Below are 10,280 nucleotides of genomic sequence, written 5' to 3' on the forward strand. Positions count from 1 at the left end.
CACAATATGGTGTCATTATGGGTCATATGGTGTCGTAAAGGGTCATATGGTATCCTATGACCCCTTAGCACACCATATGACCCCTTAGGACACAATATGGTGTCATTATGGGTCGTATGGTATCCTAAGGGGTCATATGGTGTCCTATGACCCCTTAGGACACCATATGACCCCTTAGAACACAATATGGTGTCGTTACGGGTCCTATGACCCCTTAGGACACCATATGACCCCTTAGGACACTATATGGTATTCTAAGGGCTCACATGGTTTCGTATGGGGTCATATGGTGTCGTATGAACCCTTAGCGCGCCATATGACCCCTTAGGACACAATATGGTGTCGTTATGGGTTGTATGGTGTCCTAAGGGGTCATATGGTGTCCTATGGGGTCATAGGACACCATATGACCCCTTAGAACACTATATGACCCCTTAGGACACCATATGGTGTTGTTATGGGTTGCATGGTGTCCTAGGGGGTTATATGGTATCCTATGACCCCTTAGGATACCATATGACACCTTAGGACACAATATGGTGTCGTTATGGGTCATATGGTGTCGTAAGGGGTCATATGGTATTCTATGACCCCTTAGCACAACATATGACCCCTTAGGACACAATATGGCGTCGTTATGGGTCGTATGGTGTCCTAAGGGGTCATATGGTGTCCTATGACCCCTTAGGACACCATATGACCCCTTAGGACACAATATGGTGTCGTTATGGGTCATATGGTGTCCTAAGGGGTCATATGGTGTCCTATGACCCCTTAGGACACCATATGACCCCTTAGGACACAATATGGTGTCGTTATGGGTCCTATGACCCCAAAGGACACCATATGACCCCTTAGGACACTATATGGTGTTCTAAGGGCTCACATGGTGTCATATGGGGTCATATGGTGTTGTATGACCCCTTAGCGCACCATATGACCCCTTAGGACACAATATGGTGTTGTTATGGGTTGTATGGTGTTTTAAGGGGTCATATGGTGTCCTATAGGACACAATATGGTGTCATTATGGGTTGTATGGTGTCCTAAGGGGTCATATGGTGTCCTATGGGGTCATAGGACACCATATGACCCCTTAGGACATAATAAGGTGTTGTTATGGGTTGTATGGTGTCCTAAGGGGTCATATGGTGTCCTATGACCCCATAGGACACCAAATGACCCCTTAGGTGTTGTTAGGGATCATATTGTGTCTTAACAGGTTATATGGTGTGTTATGACCCCTTAAGATACCATATGACCCCTTAGGACACCATATGACCCATAATGACACCATATGGTGTCCTAAGGGGTAATAGGACACCATATGACCCCTTTGGACACAATGTGAACCCTAACGACATGTAAGGGGTTAAATGGTATCCTAAGGGGTCATAGGACACCATATGACCCCTTAGGACACCACATGACCCCTTAGGACATAATATGGTGTCATTATGGGTCATATGGTGTCCTAAGGGGTCATATGGTATCCTATGACCCCTTAGGACACAATAAGGTGTCGTAATCGGTCATATGGTGTCCTAAGGGGTCATATGGTGTCCTATGGGGCCATAGGAGACCATATGACCCCTTTGGTGTCATTAGGGATCATATTGTGTCTTAACGGGTCATATGGTGTGTTATGACCCCTTAAGACACCATATGACCCCTGAGGACACCATACAATCCATAATGACATGATATGGTGTCCTAAGGGGTCATATAGTGTCCTAAGCGGTCATAGGACACCATATGACCCCTTAGGACACAATGTGAACCCTAACGACATGTAAGGGGTTATATGGTATCCTAAGGGGTCATAGGACACTATATGACCCCTTACAACATTATATGACCCCTTAGGACACCATATGACCCCTTAGGACACCATATGGTGTCATTATGGGTCATATGGTGTCCTAAGGGGTCATATGGTGTCCTATGACCCCTTAGGATACCATATGACCCCTTAGGACACAATATGATGTCGTTATGGGTCGTATGGTGTCCTAAGGGTTCATATGGTGTCCTATGGGGCCATAGGACACCATATGACCCCTTAGGTGTTGTTACGAATCATAATGCATCTTAAAAAGTCATATGGTGTGTTATTACCCCTTAAGACATCATATGACCCCTTAGGACACCATATGACCCTTAATAACACCATATGGTGTCCTAAGGGATCATATAGTCTCCTAAGGGGTCATAGGACACCATATGACCCCTTAGGACATAATGGGAACCCTAACGACGCGTAAGGGGTTATATGGTATCCTAAGGGGTCATAGGACACTATATGACCCGTTAGGACACCATATAACCCCTTAGGACACTATATGGTGTTCTAAGGGGTCACATGGTGTTGTAGGGGGTCATATGGTATCCTATGACCCCTTAGGACACCATATGACCCCTTAGGACACAATATGGTGTTGTTATAGGTCGTATGGTGTCCTAAGGGGTCATATTATGTCCTATGACCTCTTAGGACACAATATGGTGTCGTTATGGGTCGTATGGTGTGCTACGGGGTCATATGGTGTCCTATGGGGCCATAGGACACCATATGACCCGTTAGGTGTCATTACGGATCATATTGTGTCTTAACAGGTCATATGGTGTGTTATGACTCCTTAAGACACCATATGACCCCTTAGGACACCATACGACCCATAATGACACCATATGGTGTATTAAGGGGTCATATAGTGTCCTAAGGGGTTATATGACACCATATGACCCCTTAGGACACAATATGAACCCTAACGACATGTAAGGGGTTATATGGTGTCCTAAGGGGTCAGAGGACACTATATGACCTATTAGGACACCATATGACCCATTAGGACACCATATGACCCATAATGACACTATATGGTGTTCTAAGGGGTCACATGGTGTCCTAAGGTGTCATCTAGTGTTCGAGGACCCCTTGGGACACCATATGACCCCTTAGGACACAATATGGTGTCATTATAGGTAGTATGGTGTCGTAAGGGGTCATATAGTATTTTATGACCCATTAGGACACCATATGACTCCTTATGACACAATATGGTGTCATTATGGGTCATATGGTGTCCTAATGGGTCATATGATGTCCTATGACCCCTTAGGACACAATATGACCCCTTAGGACACAATATGGTGTTGTTATGGGTCGTATGGTTTCCTAAGGGGTCATATGGTGTCCTATGGGGCCATAGGACACCATATGACCCCGTAGGTGTCGTTAGGGATCATATTGTGTCTTAATGGGTCATATGGTGTGTTATGACCCCTTAAGACACCATATGACCCCTGAGGACACCATACGACACATAATGATAGCATATGGTATTCTAAGGGGTCATATAGTGTCCTAAGGGGTCATAGGACACCATATGACCCCTTAGGACACAATGTGAACCCTAGAGACATGTAAGGGGTTATATGGTATCCGAAGGGGTCAAAAGACACTATATGACCCGTTAGGACACCATATGACCCATAATGACACTATATGGTGTTCTAAGGGGTCACATGGTGTTGTAAGGGGTCATATGGTGTTCTATGACCCCTTAGGACACAATATGGTGTCGTTATGGGTCATATGGTGTCCTAAGGGGTCATATGGTGTCCTATGGGGTCATAGGACACCATATGACCCCTTAGGTATTGTTAGGGATCATATTGTGTCTTAATGGGTCGTATGGTGTGTTATGACCCCTTAAGACACAATATGACCCCTTAGGACACCTTATGTTTTCATTATGGGTCATATGGTGTCCTATGGGATCATAAGACACCTAATGACCACTTAGGACACCATATGACCCATAATGACACCATATGGTATCCTAAGGGGTCATAGGACACCATATGACCCCTTAAGACACAACGTGAACCCTAACGACATGTAAGGGGTTATGCGGTATCCTAAGGGGTCATAAGACACTATATAACCCGTTAGGATACCATATGACCCCTTAGGACACCATATGACCTATAACAACACTATGACGTGTTCGAAGGGGTCACGTGGTGTCCTAAGGGGTCTTCTAGTGTCCTATACCATATGACCCATTAGGACACAATATGGTGTTGTTATCTATTGTATGGTGTCGTAAGGGGTCATATGGTGTCCTATGACTACTTAGGACACCATATGACCCCTTAGGACACAATATGGTGTTGTTATGGGTCGTATTGTGTCCTAAGGGGTCATATGGTGTCCTATGGGGTCATAGGACACCGTATGACCCCTTAGGTGTTGTTAGGGATCATATTGTGTCTTAATAGGTCATATGGTGTGTTATGACCCCTTAAGACACCATATGACCCCTTAGGACACCTTATGTTGTCATTATGGGTCGTATAGTATCCTAAGGGGTCATATGGTGTCCTAAGGGATCATCGCACACGATAAGACCATGCTGACCCGATATGGTGTACTAGGGGCTCATATGGTATCCTAAGGGGTCATAGGACACCATACGAACCATAGTGACACCATATGGTGTACTAAGGGGTCATATGGTGTCCTAAGGGGTCATAGGACACCATATAACCCCTTAAGACACAATATGACCCCTAACGACACCTAAGGGTTCATATGGTGTCCTATGACCCATGAAGACACCATATGGTGTTGTTATGGGTTGTATGGTGTCCTAAGGGGTCATATGGTGTCCTATGACCACTTAGGATAGAATATGGTGTCGTTATAGGTCCTATGGTAACCTAAGAGGTCATATGGTGTCTTATGACCCCTTAGGACACCATATGACTCCTTAGGTGTCGTTAGGGGTCATATTGTGTCCCAAGGGGTCATATGGTGTCCTATGAACCCTTAGGACCTAGAGAGAGAAGGGAGTGAGGAAGAAGTTGAGGGAAAGAGGTGAGAGAGGGAATTAGATGGGTGTAAGGATGAAGATGGAGATAGCTCAAGGGATAGGAGAATAAGGGAATTGTGAGAGCTAGAGAGGGGAGGGACAAAGAAGATTATGTATCTATAAGAATGAAGAGCCCGAGAAAAGGCAAGGGGAGAGAGAGAATATGAGATCTAGTTCATAGAGAGAGATGGAACTACGAGATAGGGGTTTCTATGTACACATTTGGTGCTCTCCATATTTGGCGCGCGCCAAATGGAAAAATCCATTCATCACATTTGGCGCATGCCAAATAGGGCGAGCGCCAAATGGCCCGCTTTGGGAAACACCAAACCTATGGGTTGGATTTGCCTTGGGCATCCAACCCAAAGGTTTGGACAACCATTTCAGGCTAGAGACGTGTTTTTATCAGAACATTGAAAATTTTGACATATTTTTTGTCATGCTTTCCGTTAGGTTTGCACGTGTTTCAATGAAGTTAAAAAAGAATACCGTGGTAAACTTGAGCTCCCTCATAGCTATCCAACAACGTAATTTATTTCAAATTTTGATTTTGTTAAGTCTTTCATCTATAATTTCTTTTGTCAGTGTGTCTGTTTTTTGTCAAAAACCAACATGCATTATTTTGGGTATAGATTTTTACACAATCATCAGATTTTGAAAAAACTTACATTTTTAGAAACTAGACTCCATTCTACACAATTTTTTAAAAAATTTTTTTGATTTTTGATTAGTTTTCAATGATTTTAGGGGGGACCATGCTCAAATTTCCATTTTTCAAGATGTGTCCACTTTGAAAATTAGTAAAACATCATATACTCATTAAAAAATTAGTTGAAAAATCTGGCATAAACTAAAAGGTGTTAGCTAATTTCTCACTGAAGCGATTTTAAAAATTCAAAAAAAGAAGTTAACATTTTAGGGGGGCCAAAACATACGCTATGTTATGTTTTTTGCATAAAAACAAGACCACTTTTTGTGGCCCCCCTTTTTGAAGCCCTTAATCTCCACCATTTTCAAAAAAAATTAGTAGTTTAGAAAGTAGACTCGAAGCACTCTGACTCTTGTTGTTGTTTCATCTTCAAATTTGGAGTGTAACTATCTTCAATTTGTCGTTGAAGTTCATACTTTTCTGATTTCAGAAAAAAAAAAAGGGGCATCTTAAGACCCCCTTTTGGTACCACAACTTGGTGCACATACCTGGGATTGAACTTATTCCTTCAATTTCATGCCAATTTTCATCCCCAAGAAATTACCTTGCACCTTTGACTTCTTTTAAAGGACTAAGCAAGCTCTTATTATTAGTCATATGTTGAATACCTTATGAATTGATATACCTTATGTGAATTTCCTTGAATAGCTAAAGAGGGTATCAATATATTATGATCAACCCTTCTTGAGGAAAAATTGATTGTCTTCTTGATAAAAAATTATTTGCCCTCCTACATATGATTTCCTAAGACAATGATGACTAGTATGCCCTTCTTCTTCACAATTGTAAAATATGATATATTTTTTCTTTTAAATTTTAGAAGTGTCTTTTTAATTTTTGCATTCATTTTGTAATTTAAAATTTATTGCTTTCTTGATTCCATTGCATTTGATTGTTTTTGTGTTGATTTCCTTGGTTTTGCCTTTGATATTGATATGATTCACTTGGATTGTCTTGAGATTTCTTGCTAGGCTCAATTGTGAACCTTTTTAATCCTATCCTCTTTATTCAAGAAAGTTCCATATACTTCTTCTAGTTAGATATTGTCAAATTTTCTAGTTAGACCCAATGTGCATATGAAGCTTTGATGCTCATCCAGAAGGATTTCAATGAAAAATCTACAATTTTAGAGTCCTCATTTCCTACCTTTATCATTGTAAGTTGATTTCTTAAATTCTTTAATTTTGCAATGTGATCATTCATGCTATCTCTTTTCATTTTAAATGAGATAAGTATATTAAATTTGTTGGCATTCTACACTCTAGTGAGAAATGATGGTGTTGTCATTGGTGGCAACCTACCGGCAACCACCCGACATTCATCTGGTAAAGACACCGGTAGGCACCGACACTGATAGACACTTCACTGGCAATGACAACAATGTATACCAACACCCCAGCCGACAGGGATAAAGTTTTGTTTATTGTATTTAATTGTAAATATCTTTTGTAAAGCCGACATGGCTTATTGTAATAGACTCATATATGTATGAGATTTTGTAGATCATTCTGTGATGATGGACATATGATAGATGGATATGGCAAAAGTGATGAGCAATTATTAAGGAAGGTTTTGTATAAGGTTATGGTTATAGTATGAGCTTAAACCGATACTAAACTTGGCATTGTAGATGTTGAATTGTAGTAGTACATTATATTGGATTTTCATAATCCATTTTGTAGATGGAGCAGTGACCTCTAGGCAGTTGGCCTTCCTGCATGTGCAGGCCTCTCATTGTAAGTAATATCCATTCATTGGTCAGTGAGTGAATATTGTGGGTCACAAATCCCACCGAGGTTTTTCTCATACTGGGTTTCCTCGTTAAACATCTTGTGTTATGGTGTGTTTTCTATGTTGTCTTTATTGTTCCTATTTACTGCATTAATTCTTATTTACCGGTACATTGTTTTGGAATGCAAAATACTTAATAAGGTTAAATATTCTCCTAACCGGTGAGATACTGATTCACCCCCCACTCTCAGTATCTTTGGGACTGTCATTAATCCTAATAATTGGTACCAGAGCCTGGTCCTGTATTTTCAAAAGCCTAACAACTTGAGGAATATTTCGACACCGGTATAGATGGAGAACTTAAGAAAGCAATTAGAAGGAGCTCTTGTGGACTATGATTCAGAGAAGTTGAAGAATATCAAACTTGAAGATGATCTGAGGACTGCACAAGAATTCATTCAAGGACTTTAAGAGAATCTCACTATTGCTAGAAATAAAAGAAAAGAACTTCATGAGAAGATGCAGAGTGATGATAATGAAAAGGAAATTCTTAATGAGCTTGTGAACAAATTGAGGCAAGAAAACATGACTATAAGGAATGAAATGCAAGATATGACTATAAGATTTTGTAAAGACATTGAAGACAAAAAGAAGAATGAAGATGACTTGACTACGAGACTCAATGATGTTGGAAATGAAAATCTAAGGCTCGGTCATGAAAATGATAAGCTAAAGACAGATCTGATTCACATGGAACATGATAAAAATGAACTTATGAGACAGATGGGAATTCTGGAAAATGAGTTGGCTACTGCAAATCAACATAAAGAAAAATTCATGAAAAGTTTAGAAGAACTTGATGATATGCTGAAAAGTCAGAAACCTAATGGAGACACTAATGGACTTGGATTTGAAGTTGGTGAAAGCTCTGGTATTGCAAACAAACATGACCATAGTAAACCGGTAAGACAACCTAATGCTTACAAATTTAATGGGAAATGCTTTAACTGTAACAAGTATGGTCATAGAGCAAATCAATGTAGATCTAGAAACAATCAGAACATTAATGCACCCACCGGTCAATGTTCCAAATGCAACAAAACTGGTCATAATTCAGAAAATTGCAGAATGAATGTAAGATGTTATGTTTGTGGAAGATTTGGGCACTTATCTAATCAATGTAGAACACAAACCGGCATAGGATATGGAAAGGCTATTCAGAAGAACAATGTGACTTGTTATGCTTGTAACAAAATTGGACATATTGGAAATTTTTGTAGAAGTAAGACTTCGCCAACAAATAATAAAGGACCCAATTTGAAAGGAAAAGAGAAGGTAGATGAGGTATTTAGAATTTTTTTTCAAAATAGTGGATTAGAAAGAGAGATCAGAATGTTGATGAGACTATTCCTCCATCGGTAGAACAGAGTATTACTCCATCGGCAGGAGATTCTTCATCCAACTGAAAAGATAACCCTTGGGGGTATTATAGCAAGTTGAATATCATGCAAATTACCCTCGGTTGATGGTGAGAATATGTATTTCTTCTTTACCGACAAATATGTTAAGTTTCACTTAACCGACGAGCATTTATTGCGGTTGTTGGTGGAAAAGATATTATAAAATATTTATTTTCCCTCTTTTTCAATTCACCGAGCATTCAAACTTTCAGAGAGTGCAAAAATCTGAGTGAAGGCATCCAAAGCAAAGAAGTGAAGCAAGTTTTTTCAAGCACTCAAACCTATCAACCAGCTTAAGGTATTTATCAATGGCTTCCTCCTTTGCTCTGGAATTTATTGCAAACCCTACTGTTATAGAAGTTGTGAAGCACCCTAGGCTAGTTTTTAAAATCATTCCCGAGATAGCGAAGCAAGATGATTCCATAGGTTCTTTTTCTAAAATTCCAAAAGGTGTTGCTTATGCTAAAGACCCTAGAATCTATATTCATTGCCATATTGAGGAATTAGGTTCTAAGGAAATATTGAAAATGTTTAAAATTGTTATCTGTGATGAAAGTGGAAATGTGAAACCCGAACACAAGGTTATTGAAACTTTAGGTTTTGTGGAGATCTTAGATATCCCAGAATTTCCTAAAGAGGTAGTAAGAATTGTCCTTAGCAGAGTTCATGGAGAATTCTTTTGGCTAGATTCTATTTGCAAAATCACTAAGGAAGCAATTAGGGGAGTGACTGGTTTACCCTCCACTGGCAAGAGGCCAATTAAGACTAAGAAGGTTCCCAATAACATAGTGGTGACATTAACAGGAGCAACCTATGATAGCAGATCCCTAAGAGTAAATGATGTTAAGGATATGAATGTCAGATTCATAAGCATGATCCTAGGTTATGTAACCACACATGCAAACTGACTGAACTCAGTTTCTAGTCTATGTATTAAAAGTGCATATGATATGGTCATCAATGATGTAAAAATAGATGTATGTGAGTGGTTAAAGGATGAATTGATAGATAATCTGAAAAAGATAAAAGGAGACAAGAAATGAACTTTTCATTTTGGCAATCTCCTGGTATGTCTGATGTTGTATCTCACAAAAGAGGTTCCCGGTATTGGTAAGAAAGACTTTGGTTATGATATACCGGTAGGAAAACAACTGTTAGAAATCTTCACCGGTATGGGCACTAATAAGGAAAACAATATAACAGAGTACTTCAAAACCTTCAAAGAAAAATTGAAAACAAGGGAGAGACTACCACAAAGTATAGTAGACAAATATGAAAAAAAAAAATGTTTTGTAATTAAAAAGGATGAAATATCGATGGAGGCAGTTCTTCCTAGAACTGTATGGGTAACTGAAATGGGGTATGATGCAAATGTAAACATCATTGAAACTTATGTCAAAGCCTTATTGGAAGCCCCTAGAGAATCAGAAGAAAAGATTTTTGGTAATGCAGAATCAATTGAGAGTGATGTACAAACATTGAAACAGAGGAAGCAAAGAG

This window comes from Cryptomeria japonica, chromosome 11 (genome assembly GCF_030272615.1).
Source record: "Cryptomeria japonica chromosome 11, Sugi_1.0, whole genome shotgun sequence".
Taxonomy (NCBI): Eukaryota; Viridiplantae; Streptophyta; class Pinopsida; order Cupressales; family Cupressaceae; genus Cryptomeria; species Cryptomeria japonica.